The sequence below is a fragment of the Eptesicus fuscus genome, chromosome 4, assembly GCF_027574615.1.
Source record: "Eptesicus fuscus isolate TK198812 chromosome 4, DD_ASM_mEF_20220401, whole genome shotgun sequence".
NCBI lineage: Eukaryota > Metazoa > Chordata > Mammalia > Chiroptera > Vespertilionidae > Eptesicus > Eptesicus fuscus.
In genome coordinates, this window is record NC_072476.1 from 19,588,009 (window position 1) to 19,605,790 (window position 17,782).

Here is a 17,782-nt window from a genome sequence, read left to right on the forward strand (position 1 = left end):
GAGAGTGTGGGGCTTGGGGAAGGGCAGAGGGGCAGAGGTGGGGAAGGAATGAGGCTGGTCTGCAGGAAGAGAACACACAACCTGCTAAACCTCGGTCAGACCCTGGTCCCAGGCAGTGGAGAGCCACGGGAGAGTGACCAGCTTCAGTTGACAAATCTGTCTCCCAGCCAGACTGGGGGCTTCCTGAGGCAGGGGCCACGCCATATCAGGCTTTGAGTGTCCTGCGTCTATTATATAAGCTGCAGGGAGTGGGCAGGAAGATGTAGACAATGAATGAATGGCATTTCCTGCTCCTCTGAAAGGCTCAGACTCCAATGAGTAGTGCAATGTGGTCAAGCCCCTGTGTCAGGTAGCCACTGTTGGATAGCCAACCTCCCAGAATGAGTGACTTAAAGCAATTAGCAGTTACTGTCGCTCTGAAGGCTGTGGGGCGGCTGGGTAGTTCTGGTCCAGGCAGGGCTAGGCTGATCTGGGTGGGTTCAGGCTCGCATCCAGAGCCAGCGGATGGGTCAGCTGGGGCTGGCTGGTCTTGGGTGGCCTGAGCTAGGATGTTTCCTTTCCTCTGCGCGCCCTCTCGTTGTACAGCAGGCCAGCTCAGGCTTGTTCTCACGGTGGTTGCAGATCCCAAAAAGGGAAGCAGAAGCCAGAAGGCTTCCTGAGGCTTAGGTAGGAAGCAATACAGTTCCTGCATCGCTTCCTATTGGCCAAAGCAGCCCAAGTTCTTGGGATGAGATGCAGACTTCTCGATGAGAAAGGCAGCAAAGTCTTACTGTCAAGGGCATGGATACAGGGAGGGAGGGAGAATCGGGGGCCAAATTTTTCAGTCAATCTGACACCCTCTCCAACACTCACTCCATGTCCATTAAGGAAGTTCTTGTCCCCGGTGAGCGATTGTTTCAACAATGGGCAGGCAACCCAGTTCTAGCCAATGAGACAGGAGGACAGCTGCAGGGGTTCGGGGAGGATTCTGGGAAATGTGTTCTTATTCCTAAGGGGTTGCCCTGGGGAGAGATGGTTTCTGGTTTTCTTCCGGATGTGACATCAGCTACCCTAGAACCAGCCTCAGGTGAAACCAAATGCCGAAATGTCAGAGCGGAGAGATGGCAGGAGCCTGGGCCCATGATGGCCGGCAGGAGAGCTGAATCAACCAGCCCAGAAACCCCCTGCCTCTGGACTTCCTGTTGCACAAGATGTGAAGATAGTCCATTTCTAGCAGCTTTAAGGCACCTCACATCAGGCTTCTGTTACGTGGACCAAAGGCATCCTCCACGGTGCCCCGGTGCCTTTTCATCTCTGCACACCTCCTCTGCCCGAATGGGCCAGATCAGAGCTGGGCGCTCCCCACTCTTCTCTTCAAGGGTGCCGGAGGGTCCCAACTCCAGTCCCAACCGTCTGCCTTTTTGCTTTACACGAGGACCCCACCTGCCCACTGCACCAAGGACTCGGGCCCTCCGCCTGGGTTCAGAAGCCCTGGGCTCCGGAGAGCTGGGACCTGCCCTGGTTCACTGTGCAGCACCAGGCCAGTCTGTTCATCTCTCTGAGCCTTAGGTCACTCTTCTATAAAATTAAGAAACAAAACCTATCTTTTGCATGGTTATGCTCAATGGTGGCAAGTTGAAAATATTTGAAAGGCTCTTTCAGGCAATGAAAATTTGCATCTGTATGTCTTTTTAGTTTCCAGTTTGCTTCCTAGTACCTAAACAACGATAAACAACCGTGGTTCTAGCAGCCAGCAATGATGGACCCCCTGGTCTGTCCCACCGAAACTGTGTGAGGTCAGTGTGAGTTGTTCTAAGCAGCTGTGTGGGTGTTCTATTGCTGCCTAACAAATTACCACAAATTTAAAGCTTAAAACAATGCAAATGTATTATCTCACAGCTTTCCCAGGTCAGCCTAGCTGGATTCTCTGCTCTGGGACTCATGGGGCTGAAACCAAGGGTCAGCTGAGGTTTCAGTTCCCAGTCTGGAGGCTCTGGGGAAAAGTCCACTTCCTAGCTCATTCTTGATTTTTGGCAAAATTCAGTTTCTGTGGTTGGAGGACTGAAGTTCCCAGATATCAGCCTCAGTAGAGGTGACCCACATTCCTTGCCGGGCGGGCCCCTCCCCCTCTACTCCAGCATCTGTGTGTCAAATCTCTCTTGTGCTTCAAATCTCTGACTTCCTTTTCTGGCACCAGGCAGAGAGAACGCTCTGCTTTGAACGGGTTCCTGTGATTAAGTTAGGCCCCTGGACAGCCTCCCTGGGAGGTCAATCGTGCCACGTAGCATCACCTAACCACAGGAGCGGAATCCATCAGATACAGGTCCCGGCGGTGAGGCAGGTGGTGGGAATAATGGGGCTATCTGAGAATCCTGCCCGTCACAGCCGCTACGAGTTGGGGTAACTTTTTTTTACACAGAAAGCGAAAATGAATGATGTAGTTGATGAACTTTTTATATGGAAGCTCACGTCCCTCAGTTTCAGAAAAAAAAAAATTCCCCTTCCTTTGCTCTGTTCTCTCTGTAACTGCCATGGGTGGGATGTGCTATCTTGTGCAATAATCTCATTTTCTTAACTCTCTCTCGCATTTTCTTTCTGTCTTCCTGTGAGATTTCCTAACCTTCCCTTCCAGTGTCGACCTTGTTGTTTCTGCTGTCACCTCTCTAGTTCTTTCTTGGTCTCTGAATGTCTGTTGACACAGTCTCTTGTTCTTGTTTTGTAGATGCAGCATCTTCTGTTTCTCCAAGGGAGTGTTGTGGTCTTGAAGGGGTTCCCTGCACTGGCTGTTTCCTAGGAGTTCTTTTCCTCTGCTGCTGATGCTCTCTGCCTCTCATGTCCCAGGCCGCCGGGTGTGCCTGGTGATCTTGGCTGTGAGTTCATAATGAAGAGCAGGAAACTGAAAACAGATCATCGACGCTTCACGCCTGTGGGCAGGGCATGAGGACAGGTGAGTCTCGTCGGGTGACTGGGCAGGACCTGGTTGCCATTGTAGGACCCCAGAGTCAGCATTTGATTGGTTTCTCTTAGGCAGGTCAGTGTCCCTAAAGACACCCCGCCCCCCACTAGCCTCCTGCCTGCGGAAAGCAAGGCTGCCAGCTTCCAGGGACCAAACAGGGAGAGGGGAGAAGGGGCATCATGCTGATGGGCATGTGGCCTTTCTCTTACCCCTTGCCTCAGGCCTTGACTCCACCATTCAGCCTGCTGTCCTCAAGTTCAAGGCCTGCAGCACAGTTTTTATTTAGATGGTGTGTTTATTTGGGATGCGGGGCGAGAGGCTGATAAAGATTGGACGGCTGCCCTAGCCAGATGGCTCAGTTGGTTAGAGCATCATCCGGATACGCCAAGCTTGTGAGTTCGATCCCTGGTCAGGGCACATACAAGAATCAACCAATGAATGCCTAAATAAGTGGAACAACAAATCAGTCTCTCTCTCTCTCTCTCCCCCCTCCCTTCCTCTTTCTCTCTCAAATCAATAAATAAAACTTAAAAAATATATATATTGGAGAGCTAAGGGCCTCCCACATTATCCCTTGGCACCTCCATGCTGCCTGGTGATGGGGTATAAAATGCACCAGACATGTTCTGTCAAGGTTGAGGCCCTACTAATTTCTGAGCACCTACTGTGTGGGAAGCACTGAATTTAGATTCGGGTTTTGCCTCTCAGGGAACACTTGGCCGTGTCTGGAAACATTTTTGGTGTCACAACCGGGGGGTGGGTACTTGTGATGTCTAGTGGGTGGAGGCCAGGGATGCTGCTGACCATCCCTGCCTCCTGCACAGTAAACAGGCCGGGAGCCCCTGCTCCAGAATGGCCAAAGACACGTTCCCTGCCTTCACGGGAGAGGAGCTAAGTTCCTGTTTCCTCAGCACCTGCTGTCTGCTTTCACGGCAACCCTACAGCCTAGGGATCCTCAGCCTTATCTGCCCAAAGGAGACTCCGACGCTGAACCTGCCACAAGGGCCACAGAGGATGCTGGCCTGTGCCAGGTGTGTGTGTTTGGGGGTGGGGGTGGGGGGGGGGAGGGAGAGGTGGCGCCACTGCCTACCTTCCTGCCTAGCCCCCTCCTCCCCCCTTCAGCCTCTGGGGAGAGCAGAGGGTGGCAGCAGTTGCTGGGGTGTGAGCCTGCCCAGACCTGTGGCCCTGCCTGACGTTGGTCCCCCACCAAGCCATGTGACGAGACCAGGCCACAAGAAAGAGGTTTCAACAAGCGTTATCGCTTCCTGGAACTCCGACTCGGCGACTTCCCCGAAGACCGGCTGTGCCTGGCGGGCGGGCTGTGAGCAGCGGGGACCAGGCTGCCCCTTTCCTCCTCCGCTGTCTCCGCAGCTGCCACCCTCTATCTCAGTCTGACTACCTGGAAACGCCCCCCCTCCGGCACAGAGTCCATAGGCTTGACTGTTTAGCATCATCCCCCAAGAGCAGAGGGGGCAGGGCCGGTCCAGATGCTCCTTCCAAAGGCCTCCGGGCTGCTCTGGCCAGGCTGGACCAGGCTGGACCAGGCTGGGACCCTGGGTACCCAGGAACCCACCCCCTCTCCTCACTGCCCCTGACACAGGCAATTGCCAATCAGGCTGAGCACGGATTTCCTGGCAGCAAAATGGACACAAATCTCCCATCCATCGCATCTGCCCACCAGAGTGGACACTTGGCGGGCCTACAATGTGGGTTCCTGTCTTGCTGGTTTGACAATCCAGGGTGGGGGGAAATCCCACTTGGGTAGGGCGAGGAGGTCGGTCACAAACTTCAAGTTCTTGGGTGCCTTTATCTCTGGGTGGCTGCGATGACTCTGGAATAAGTCACTTCCTCAACTCCCCAGTTCACAGAAACCTGGGCTATAAATATAGACCTGGCCACAATGGGCGGGGCGGGGGGCGCACGGTACCCAGAATGGGAGGTGGATGAAGAGAGGAAACCAAGGACATAATCTGAATCTTGTGAGCAGAAGCCTCCGGGCCCTGCCGATGTGAAGATGGTATTCGATTGAACCGTGTGAAATTGCCTGCTCTTACGTTTTGGACCTACAAACACAGCAATTTCATCTGCTTCAGCCTGACGTGATCTACCCAGAATATTATTTTAAGAATTAAATAAGATCTTGTGAAGTCCTTAGTACAGTGCCTATATGTAACAAGTGCTAAACAAAAATAGCCCTTATGTTATATTGTAATGCATACTTTGTATCTCCTACCTAATAATACAGACCAGTGATAATGACACTCCGTGTTACCAGTTCCTTTACCCATGCTCTCCTTGTCCAACCGATAGGAACTTCCATTTACTGAGCACGTGCCCAGAGTGGGTATAAGCATTCTTCATTGTCACCAACACTCAATGTCACCCATGATTCCTGGGCATGCGCCACGTGCAGGCATAATACGAGGGCATAAGCCAACACTGTCACTGTGGGTCCCTTCGTTCTGAGCGTCCTGGTGGGAAGGTCCTAATGCCAGATTAACTTGTGCAAGCCGCTCGTGGTTAATTTTAAGCTCACACTCAACTATAATCTTAAGGCCAGAAGTCAGCCTGTATTGGGGCAGTTGGTTTTTTAATCCAATACTTCACGTGAATGTCTTGAATTTCACCTGGGCACCCACTCGGCTCTTTTGGCATCCTGCCCAGGGGGTTCACTGTCCTTGCAATAAGCAGGTTGTCTGGATTCTCATGGAGGAATCCAGGAAGATGAAAGGTAGGACAGAGCGGAGGCCAGAGCTCTGTGACACACCACTCAAGACTGCTCAGCCACCCTCCTCTTCTTGGCGGGGTTCGGGCATGCGGTCCCGGTCCCCGTAATGTACGGAGGCAGAGGGAGCGGGTTCCGGCCCCCTCGGCGTCATGTCTTCCGTGCCGGCGGTTTCCAGTCCGCCGGTTCTATCCTCAAGCGCCGGGACACGGGTCAAGAAAAAAAAAAAAAAAAAAAAGACTGCTCAGCCAGCTGGTGTGTGTGTGTGTGTGTGTGTGTGTGTGTGTGTGTGTGTGTGTAGTTGACAGTTTACAAAGTCAGAGACCCATTGCTTCTGTATGGATTCAGACCTCATGAGGTCCAGTTTTGGTTTTATCACAGGTTAGCTGTGTGAGCCTGGGCAAGTCATTTCACTTCTCTGGGCCTCAATTTCCTCATCTGAGAAATGGGGATGATAATAATAGTCGTAGCCCTCTAGGGTGGTAAGAAGGATTAACTGAGACCGTGTGTGTGTGTGTGTGTGTGTGTGTGTGTGTGTGTGTGTGGAACTCAGCAGCAGTGCCCAGCACACAATAGCAGTTTAGCAGGAGCCCATCCTCTCCGAGGGTTCCTCAATGGCCAGGCTCCCTGTTCCCATGACAAAGCTCCCGGAGCCCCCTGCTGTGCCTGGGTTCATGGCTGCTGACCAGCAGCCCCTCCCCACCCCACCCAGGGCCCCCCACCAGAGTGACCCACCCTCTCTCAACAGCAATTTTCCCTTGCATGAAAGGAACAACTGAGAGCATTTGGTGAAATGTGCATCACAAGGTCAACCCTGGGCCCCATCACTGGTCCTGCTGGCCCTCCGCTTCCTCAATGATCAGGTGGGTACACTCGTCCCTACCTTGTCGCCAGTGATCTGGAAGGCTGCTCATGAAATGCTACGTAGAAAAAGTAGGTTACAATATGGGTCATAAAGGATGGTGTCTTTTTTTTTTTTAAAAGGAAAAAAATATACATCTGTAGAAATCAAGAAGATATGATGTGTCTAATAATAACATTATTGGTAGATTCTTTTAAAAATTTAAAAACAAATGTAGACATTAAGACACAATGTGGACAGGTAGGGGATGTTGATAGTTGGGGAGGCTGTGCATGTGTGGGACAGTGGGTATATGGAAAGTCTGGGCTTTCCACTCAATTTTGATATGAACCTAAAACTACTCTAAAAATAGGTCTTTTTAAAAATGGGAAGGAAATTTTGTTTTCATGTGGGTTTTTTGTTTCCTAAGTGAAAAAAAAAAAAGTGAGTTATTAAATCAGGAAGTGTGAAAGTATCTGCATTCCAGCTTTCCTCAAAGGCAGACATCAGTGAGGTCCCAGTCTGGCAAAGCTGATCTTGTCTCTTCCAGATCTTTTCTCTTCCTGGGATGCATTGCTCCACTCCACTTACTCACCCTTTGTTCCAGCCACACCTGACCCCTGACCCTTACTGCTCTTCAAACTCTGACTACCCAGGACTCAGGGTTGCAAGAGAGAGAAACATCACTCAGACAAGCATAAGCGAAAGAAGGAAACTTGTGGTATGTGTAATAGGTAAGTCCAGAGGTGGAGTTCAGGCACGGCTGGATGCAGGCGTTCATGCAATGCATCAGGTTCTGTCTTGCGCTCCTTCTCTACAACTTTCTTGACACGTTGGGCACAGTGGTTGCCAGCAGGCCCCCGTTTAGAGGAAATAGTTCCTTTTTGTTTCAGCAGAAAAGTCCCAGGAAGGTCTCTGACTGGTCCAACTTAGACCTGAATTTAGGCCTGGAGACATCTGATTGGCCACGTCTGGTCCATGTCCACCTGTGGCCAAGGCTCCGTGACTGACAGCCCCTTCAGGACCAAACAGAACCGGGTGGGGCGGTTCCTTGAGAACAAAGCTCTAGCTCACAGCGCACCATGTGTGGGCCCTGCCTTCCAGCCTCGGCGGCTGTGGACTTGCTGTTCATTCCACCCCTTTAAATTGTGGAGGCAGAGCCCTGGCTGGGTAGTGCAGCTGGTTAGAGCATCATCCCAATACGCCAGGGGTGCGGGTTCCATTCCTGGTCAGGGCACATACAAGAATCAACTAATGAGCCAGCCGTTGTGGCTCAGTGGTTGAGCATCGACCTACGAACCAGGAGGTCACAGTTCAAATCCCGGTCAGGGCACATGCCTGGGTTGTAGGCCTGGTCCCCAGTATGGGGTGTACAAGAGGCGGCCGATTAATGATTCTCTCCCCTCATTGATGTGTTTTGTTTTGTTTTGTTTTCTCTCTCTCCCTTCCTCTTTAAAATCAATTTATACACACACACACACACACACACACACACACACACACACACACACACACATATGTATGTATATATAAAAGAATCAACTAATGAATGCATAAATAAGTGGAATAACAAATCTCTCCCTCCCTAAAAAATAAATAAATAAATAAATAGAATGTGGAGACAGAGACTGTCAGCTCAGGTCTGTGTTCTGTGAGGGCCCGATACCTCATGTAGAAGAAGGAGGGGGCGATTTGGGGACCCACACACCTGGGTGAGAATCCCAGCTCTTCCCCAGCAGGCGGTGTGACCTAGGCGGTCACTTTGCCTCTCCGAGTCTTATTTTTCCTCCCCACCAGAGTGGTGCCCGGGATTTAAATGAGTGTGTGGGAGCCCAAAGCCTGGGGCAGAAAAGAGCGCGCCGGCTCCCGGTGGGTGAGGCAGCCAGGATGCAGGTCCCGGGCTCCTCGCGTCTCTGGTAGGAGAGGTTAGTCACACGGCTGCACTTTGTCTCCCGCACCGCTGTGAGGTCCGGCAAAGAATGGAGAAACCTGCTGCTTTGGGGCAGTTACATGGATTGTGGGAGGTGACATGGGTCACCTGTCCATATGCTGTCCCCTCTGCCTGGGACGCCCTCTGCCACCCAGGCTGCCCCGTGAGCTCCTTCCCATTCACGCTGGAAGACTCAGGCAACCTTCCCCGGGGCCTCCCCTTATTCCTCATCTCCCACAATTCCTGGGCCTAATTGGTGTCCTTGGTGCCCCCCCTCTTGCCCAGCCCTCCAGCCTCCTTCCTGTTGGGGCCTGGAGAGGGTGATACTGAAGGCACGCCCTAGGTCCTTCTCTCCTAACGCTCCGAGCAGCTCAGCTTCGTCTGCTCCCTGCACACCTGGCCCTCGGCGGGCACGAATAAACGCTTGTGGGATGAATGCCTAATCCCCACGCTGTATGGTCCCCAACTCCAGCACAGGCCTCTACCCCATCACTGCTGGCAGCGCGCACCTCCAGGGGCCAGGCCCTTGGGTGAGGGAGGAAGTCCTGGCTGCAGCTGGAAGGTCAGGCAGCTGATTTCTAAGAAACCAGCTGAGGGACAGGAAGGCCTGGGCAAAGCTTTGAGCTGGGATGGCTTTCACTTTCAGTTTCCCGGGGCAGCGTGGAGTAGGTGCCCAAGGTACTCGGTTGGGAAGGGAGGGTATGGCAGGCATGGCTTCGCAGGATCCAGTGGTGGCACAGCCACACTTCAGGACATGGACCAGGCCTGGAGCCCAGAGCGGTCCTGCGTGGCCTGGCACACACACAGGAGAGCCAAGCAGGGGCTGCCAGGGCTAAGGGCCTGGCACTGGGCGTGGCCACCAATGCTTCTCTGTCACTCATTTGCCCTTTAGTTTATACATGCCTTGAGTCATTTATTCCTTCACCCATTATTCATTCATTCATTCACTCACTCACTCATTCATTCATTCACCCATCCATCTCTGTGTTCTTTCTTTTAATCTTTGGCACTCTATTTTCTCTTTTCTTTTCTTTTCTTTTCTTTTTTTCCTTCTTGTCTTTTCCCATCCCCTTCTCTCTCTCCTCTCCCCTTTCTCCTTTTTTCCAACTCTCTGGCTCCCCTCCGCCCCCCTGCCCCCCCCCGCCCCCCATTTTCTCTTTTGACATTAATCCAGCATTTCTCCAGCCTCATCATTCACCTAAGACAAAATTTTCCCACATTTTCTAACCAAATGTCCCTCTCCCAACTTAAAAAAAAAAAAATCTATATACTTACTTTCGTGTTGTCTCAGGGAATAATAGCCAGAACCTCTCAGGTTTGAGGTGATGCATTTTTTTCCCCAATACACATGAAAACAAACATGTAGGAGAATTTTTGCCAATCTCAAGCCCAACATATCTGATGTGAGGATGATGCTGGGGTGGAACACCTGCACTTCAGAAAAGGGCTGTGTTAGAGACTCCTTCACCTGTGTGCCCTGGTACATCCGCTCTCCAGGGCTCCTCGGGTTAGCCTGCCATCCTGTCAATGTGAATTGCTATCCCATTTCTAGGGAACTTTGTTCATATAGCCTGCTTCTAAGTACTTACAGATATTAACGTATTTCCTCTCCCTAGCAGTCCTGGGAGATGGCAATGACAGTGATGGGGAAACTGAGGCACAGAGAGGCTAAGTAACTTGCTTGTATCACACAGCTAACAAGACGGTCCCTGCTCTCCTGGCGCTCACAAGTCTCAGAGACTGAGCAAACCTCTTAGCACTCTGCTGTGGGCTCTAGCAGAGGCAGGCAGGGAGGCAGTGGGGCCCGGTGGAGTCCAGGAGGGATTCCTGGGTGAGGTGATGGTTGAGCTGGGCTTTGAAGGTTGAGTAAGAGTTTACCAAGTGAAGCAGAGCAAGGGAAACATCCAAGGCTTTCCCCAGGCTGCTCAAAAGGCCGAGGCAATGATGAGAAATCGGGGATGATGGCAGCAGATGGGGAGTATGAAGAGAACGGTGTGCTAGAAATGTACGTTGGGGCCAGGGGGTGAAGACTCTCAAATCCCATGGGAATTTTCATGTCTAGCAGTTGGGAGCCATTAGAATACTCTGGCATCATCTTGCTCAGTTCAAATTCTGCTTCTATTGCTTTTACCAGCTGTGAGATCATAGACAAGGACTCCTGGCCCCAGTTGCCTTGAGTGTGAAATGAGATAATAATGGTACCAACCTAGAAAGTGCTAAGCGGGAGCTAATAGTATACTCACTTGCAGTGGGAGCTAAGGAGTGTGTTTGACCAGGGGTGTGAAGTGATCAAATTTGCAAACTTGACCCAGTTTCCCCCTAGTACTCACATCTCCGAGCCTCAGTTTCCCAATCCATTGAAGGGGAGGCCCACTTTAAGGGTCAAGTGGGTATTCCCCCACCCCTTTCATTCCCCTACACCCCGGCTCACCTGGCTGGGGGAGCCTCGCAGGCCCCTCCCAGCTGGACCAGAGGTAGTTTCACTTTGACCCACCTTCCAAAAAACGGTGGCCCTTCCTGTCACTAGGCAAGCACAGAGGGGACTTGGTGAACGATGAGGTAAATGGCACTGAGGAGCCCCGGGCTGGGCACGTCAGGGTTTCATTTTCAGCCTCTCAAGTTGGCAATGAGGACAGGGCCCCTGCCACAGCACCCAGCCTGCCCTGCCAACATCGTGCCTCTTACACAACATGAACTCCACGCTGACCAGTTTGTAATTGCTTCCTTTTAATCCTCTAGTCTGCACCCTGTGAGATTTGGATGCTTATACCATGTCACAGGTGAGGAAACTGAGTCTCAGAGTCAGGGAAGGGACTGCTTGCCCACAACACACAGCTAGCAGCCAAGCTGGGCAGTGTTTTCCCAGGCGGGGGATGGGTGCCTTAGAGGGTTTCAGGATGATGGTTTTAGGTGGGACACAGGGATAGTTTTATAAAACATTGAGCCCTGCCCCTGATGTAAAACAGCAATTTGTTATTTTAATTCTTTTGTAGTCTTTATGCTTAAGTCAAGGGGAATGTCTCTTGTGTCTTTAACATGTGACACCTGACACCTCTCTTTCTCTCCCCGCCCCCCCCCCCCCCGCCTGCCACCCTCCCTCCCCCCTTTCAACCAAACACAGAGCAGACCTTATTTCAAAGGAGAGCAAGACCCCAATATCTAGCTAGAATTCACGAACATTGTTGGGATTTCATTGCGTTTTGTAAGGCTTTCTCTCTTTGTGGCAGGTGATTCTGGCTTCCTGTGTATGGTAATGATGTTTCCCTTTAAAGAAAACTTACAAATAACTTGATTTGAAGAAAATAATAACTGAGCAGCAGAACAGCTGGAACTTGAAGAGATCTGGCAAAAATAATAAAAGAAAAGCTGTAGTGTCTGATGGTTTGACAGACTCAGCTTAGAGCTTAAAATTAGGGGGTGGCTGTAAAACTGGGCTCCTGTATTAGCATCCCCTGGGTTCTGCCACCTCTCTCTGTGAGTGGCCCTGGGAACTTTAGCCTCTCTGTGCCTCAGTTTCCTCATCTGCAAAATGAGGATAATAATAGTAATTGTACCTGCCTCATATGGTTCTTGTGAGGGTGAGATGAGATATTGTGCATGAATTACATAGAATGATGCCTAATGCCTAGTGAGCACTGGACGTGGCTGAGCTGGTAGCCCTGGCAGTTCTGAGTAACTGGCGAGCTGCGAATAGGACCAGGTCTGTCTGACTTCATGGGTTATGCTGATTCAAATACATCTGGGCAACCTGTGTGCAGAAAAATAGTAGTAATTATTATTATAATTCTATATTTGGGTGGTGGTTCATTTTGTTTCCACTCATATTAAATCATTTGATCCTTATGACCCTTTTGAAACAGAGCAGTGGGTCTATTTGAGTCTAATTCTCATTTTATAGATGAGGCCATTACAGTCATACAGTGGACAGGGTCAGGACTTAAACCCAGGTCCTGGGTCCCAGCTCTTTCTGCTCCTCCATGCTGCCTCCCAGAGGAAAATGTTGGTGAAGAGGGGCCCTCCAAGGCTTAGCCAGGCCATGCCCCCTTCTCTCCTTCATCAGGCCTCTCTCTGGCTGCCCCTCCCAGCTGCACCCCGGTGTGGGAGTATGTGTGTCACCACACAGGCCCCTGCAGGTCCCTAGGTGAGGCCAGCCCTGAATGTCACCTTCCCAGCCCTGCCCTTGCACAGCTCCAGCTCACTGGCTCATACCTTGCCCATCCTCATTTGCATCCATGGCCCCTCCCAAGGCTGTGTCCCAGGACCACTCCTCAGGACCCCATCTGACCAAGCAACCCTGGCCACTCTCCTAGGCTAAAATCAGACATAGCCTTGCAGTTGTCAGCCCACTGCCTCTCCTGGCTTCCCAGCCTGTGCTGTAAAGAAAGGGTTAGTATGGGGTGAGCCTGGCCAGTGTAGTTCAGTGGTTGAGCATCAAACTATGAACCAGGAGGTCACAGTTCAATTCCTGATCAGGACACATGCCTGGGTTGCGAGCTCAATTCCATGTGTGATGTGCAGGAGGCAGCCAATCAATGGTTCTCTCCTATCATTGATGTTTCTATCTCTCTCACCCTCTCTGAAATCAGTAAATTTTTTTTTTTTTTAAAGGGGGGCAGTGAGTGAGATGCTCTGAGCCCTGGCTGGTTCTGAACATTCTCCAGGGTGGTCCTGGGTGTTAGAAATAAAGCATAAATTCATGAACGCTTGACCTTTGTAGTGGATAAAACCATGAGCTTGGGCATCAAGCACTGGTGTCAGACTCTGGCTCTGCCATTTACACGTGCATGGGGGCAACTCCTTCACCTTTCTGAGCCTGTCTCCTCACGATGCAGCCTGGATGAAGTATTAGCACCCATTGGGTGCTCAATAAATGCCATTGTTTTAAAATAGCAGCAATGCAATAGTCAAGAAACAGAGGGCCAGTCCCAATTATTGGATGCCTATCATATGTTAAGCACTTTACGGGCACCCTTTTATTTAATTTTACCCATGGGGTGGGTACAGTTATTAATCTCATATCCAAGTGAGAAAAAGAGGGTTTGAAAAAAGAGAGAGAGAGAGAGAAAATTCGAGACCTGAGGTTGTGGACTGGGATGAAGTAGAAGCGTTTTTTTTTGGTCTCTGTAGACTCGAGGGGGTGGGGGAGGGCCCGATATTATGGCCTTGACCTTCCAGAGAATAACAGGCTTGGCCTGATTTGTCCTTAGGATGTGCGCTCTCAGAGTCCAGAAAGCCCACAGATGTCCAGCGGGCAGAATTCATAGGTCGGCGTTAGGACCATGCGGAGGCAAAAGGGGCCAGAAGCCCACAGAGGCTCAGAGGCCGAGGTAGGGTGGGCTGGGGGGCTGCGTGCGGAGTGGCGCGGTGACGTCATCAGCGCGCAGCACGTGGCGGGCGCCCGGTAGTAGCCGGAGCAGGAGAGTCGCGCGGGGCCTCGGACTTTGGTGAAGGCGCCTTTTATTTGTATAAGCTCTTCACCCCGAAACCGGCTGGGAAACACCCACGACGCACGAGGTGAGCGGACAGTATGTGCAAAGGCCCAGTAGCAGGAGGGAACGTGGGGAGAACTGAGGCCAGAAGCGTGGGCAAGGGCCGCCTACAGGCCTCTTGGGTCCTCGTGGGAGGCGGGCCTGCCTTCTCCTGAGCGCGGCCGGGAGTCCTTGGGGGACTGGGGCTTGGCGATGCCTGACCCCCGCACTGGGTATGTGTGTACAGGATGGTAGGGTTCGTATTGGGGCCGAACAGTCATTGTAGAGAAGGGAACCCAGGTGTCCCTCAGGGTTGTCTGGCAGGTTCCAGGGCCTGGACGAGGGTCGGGTGGTGCAGTTGGAGCGCCCTCCTTGAGCACCATTGTCCCTGTGAGAATTTGCCTTGCTGAAAACTTCATCCCTCCTCTGAGGGATCTTGAGACACCCCCCCCCCCAACCCCCCAAATCAGGCCAAGCCTGTTATTATCTGGAAGCTCATGGTGGAGGCCAGGTGAGGGGGATGCAAAGCAAGCCTCCAGGTAGCACTGGCCACACCCACCCTGTGTCCGCCAGCCCGTCCACCTCCTCGCAGGTCTTTTGCTTCCTTCCCCAAAGTTGAGGCCAGCTCTGCCCTGCAGGGGTGAACACTGCTCCAAGAAGCCCCTCTTTGGAGCCTGGGGCTCTGTTCAGACCCAGGCTTGGGGTCTGGTCATACTTGTGGTTTCTGATTGATGCCTGCCCCAGGGCTGGCCACTCCAGGCCTAGCCCACACTCAGTCCCAGCATTCAGCCCCATCTCAGCATTCCTGTGGCTGGCCCTTCCTTGCTGTTGGCCTGATTGGCTGGAGCTGAGGGTCTGGCCAAGAATGAACACCCCTCACCCCCACAAGTATACACATAAGGCAAGAAGCCTAACGCCCTCTCACCAGTCCTCCCTGCTTTAGTCCATCTCTAGCTAGAAGTCAGAGGATCTAGTCACAACACAGATTAAATCAGGTCACCCCCAGGCTCCCTACCACACCTTAAATCCATACATTTTACCATGGTCTACAGGACTCTGGCCCCTGCCCATTGCCCACCACCCACCCAGTCCAACTCATCTCCTGCCACTCACCTTCATTCAGTCCCCTCCAGCTTGGCCAGCCTTCTGGAATGCACTGAACTCATCCCAACTGATGGCCTTTGCACTTGCTGTTTTGCTGCCTGGAATGCCTGCCTCCCAGGCTGGCTCAGTACTGTCATTCCACGCACAATTTCAGTGTCCCGCTTAGAGGAACCGTCCTGACCTTTCGTTCTAAAATATGCCACCTCCCACCACACCCCCCTCATCCAACCACCTTGTTGAGTCTTCATTTGAGCACTATCACTACTTGGAATGTTCTTGTTTCTTTAGTTTCATGTTTAGTTATTTACTGTGTGGGGTCGTGAACTCCATAGCAGGGACAGGACACCCTCGATTTTGTTCCTTCAAGTATCCTCTGGGCTTAGAGTAATGCCTGGAACACAGCAGGTGCCAGTGAATGTGGGCTGTATGGACCCAGCTATCATTTATTAAGCACTGTATCATTCGGAGACAGAGTGCCAGGTTGCGTGCTAAGTGCTTTATGTGCATCACCTCAGGAAGAGGCTCAGTGCTCCACTTCCTGGCCCTGGGACAATAACAGATCTACTCATACGCTTGGGAGGATCAAGCAGGCTGAGGTGAGGCCTGGGAACATGCATTGATCAGGATTCCTCCCTTCCCTCCCCCACTCTTTAAGAAACCAGAGGTCTATAGAGAGGGATGGACCTGGTGCATGTCTTGGCTATCATGTTTGAGTTGTGTGACCTTGAGCAAGTGACTGTACTTCTCTGTACCTCCATTTTCTCATCTCTGAAATGGGGATCAGAGTCCCTAGCTTTGATGTGGCTTGAAGCATGTTCCTGCACCTGCATGAAGTCCCCATGATGGTAAAGAGCTTCCCCTTTCCCATTCTGTATGCCCCGTGCTGCCCAGCTCACCCCTCTCATTGGGGAGGGTACCTGAGCCCCCAATGCATCCCCCCCCATACACACACACACACACACACACACACACACACAAACCCTCCTCTCACTTTTCATTTTTGTAAATTGACATCAGCATTGCTGAATCATAAAGCTGAGGTTGGAGATAATCTGCACTGCCGGGGAAGCCACATGGTACACACTGCGCCACCCCCCAGCCCCTTTCCTCTGCCTGGTGTCTGACAGGATCTCAGTCACACGGGGCCTGGAGTACAGCTCCTGGGGACTTTTAGGTCATTTTCTGCTGCTGTTCATGTTAACACAGATGTTTTTTCAATACTTAGAGAAGGGGCCAGCTCTGGGGAGTGTGGTCAGAGGGGGTTTTTATTCTTAGCTGTTTTGCTCCAAGTTTTATAGGGAGAATGGGTTTGTGTAATGAAGATGTGGCTTCTAAACTTTTTTTTGAGTAGGAAAAAACCCTGAAAATATTGTCAACTACCTTCTAATTCATCCCTCTTTAGATGAGGATCTGTTTCCTCATCTGTAAAATGGGGATATTAACAGTAAATCATAAGGCTAGGGTGAAGGTTGAATGTCTTAATATAGGTAACTAGGGGCTTGGAATGGTGACTGCACAGTAACGCTATATGTAAATGTTAGCAGCTGCTGCTGTTATTATTATTATCGCGACCGTTAGGCCTCGTGGGAGGCTGTTACCTAGTGGTACCCTGCCTCTGAGGCAATACAATCTAAGTTTGAACATCTGGCTCCACCACTTGCTGTGTGTCCCGTGCCTCTCTGAGCCTGTTTTCCCACCTATAAAAAGGGGGGGAGAGGTTTCTAACCCACAGGCCCGTTGTGAGGATTAAACAAGGTAGCACAGGGCCCTACACACACTAAGTGCTCACTGAGTGTCTGTGCTGTGCCCAAGCACTGCCTTCTGGGATTTCTGGTTTTTATCAGGCACTGCCCAAACTGGGCATGAGACAGGGACAGTCAGAACAAAGACAGAACTTGATCCACACAGTAAAGAACAAAGGGCAGGGAAGTAGATAAAAGAAGAAAAAGCAGCGATTCTTTGGAGCCAGAGACCTCCCAGCACCCCCTTCCCTCCCATCCCATCTTATTAAAGGATGAAATTGCCAAAGCTCTCTGAGACCCGGAATCTCTCCTGGCTGTCCTTAACCTTGAGGTCTGGAGCCTATTTAATCCCAAGACAAGCCTGGGCAGCTCCGAATTTCAAGTTAATTTTATGCTGCACTTTCGAGTCTGAAAGGTATTATTAAATACGAGGACACTCCATTTTAAGCATGTCCGAGGCTGCAGAGGCCCATTCTAACTTCTAAAAATGAAGCGCGATGTCTGCTTAACCCTATACCTGACAATGACTCAGTTCCCTGGGTGCAGCAGCACAGCCCTGCGTTCCCAGCATGGCTTATCTGTCCGGCCGGTCAGAGATGCCCGGAGTAGCCATAAAGCCCATGGCATGGGGACTTTCTGGTGACGCAGGCCAGCCCAGCAAACATCCCGGAGCAGCTCTTCCCTCCCCTGGCTCTTGAAAACATCACTTTCTCTGTGATGCCTCGACACCTGCTGCTGAGGGTTCCACCTCCACTAACAAGCCCATTTTTGAGGCCTGTGCTGAGGCCCCAAGAGGCAAAGGGAATTGCCACTAGCAGGGCCCTCCCAGCCACCACAGACCACAGAGCCTCGTCTGACTCCAAGTTATGCATTCACCAAAAAGTACACCAGACAAAACAGGGCGGGAAGAAGGAAGGCCCAACCCTGTATCCTCTGTCCCATCTAAAACGTTTCCCTTGATGCTGAATTTCAGAATGTACCACTCCTTCCAGAAATCAAGCCCCCACTCCCTCATCCCTTCCTGGAAGTTATTGTGG

General features: G+C 51.6%; 1 long non-coding RNA gene and 1 other non-coding gene across 3 annotated transcripts; both read left to right on the forward strand.

Moving 5' to 3' along the window:
- The first annotated feature begins 1,715 nt into the window (after nucleotides 1-1,715).
- LOC129148695 (uncharacterized) lies at nucleotides 1,716-5,181 on the forward strand. 2 transcript variants are annotated; one of them, XR_008555659.1, is made up of 4 exons: nucleotides 1,716-1,775; nucleotides 2,702-2,926; nucleotides 3,760-3,966; nucleotides 4,058-5,181. It is a non-coding gene; the product is annotated as an uncharacterized LOC129148695 (long non-coding RNA). The 2 variants fall into 2 exon arrangements; XR_008555658.1 differs by lacking the exon at nucleotides 1,716-1,775 and having other exon boundaries at nucleotides 2,435-2,926.
- A 542-nt stretch (nucleotides 5,182-5,723) lies between these two features.
- LOC114231622 (small nucleolar RNA SNORA57) lies at nucleotides 5,724-5,872 on the forward strand. Its single transcript, XR_003617606.2, has one exon. It is a non-coding gene; the product is annotated as a small nucleolar RNA SNORA57 (small nucleolar RNA).
- Nucleotides 5,873-17,782: the final 11,910 nt, after the last annotated feature.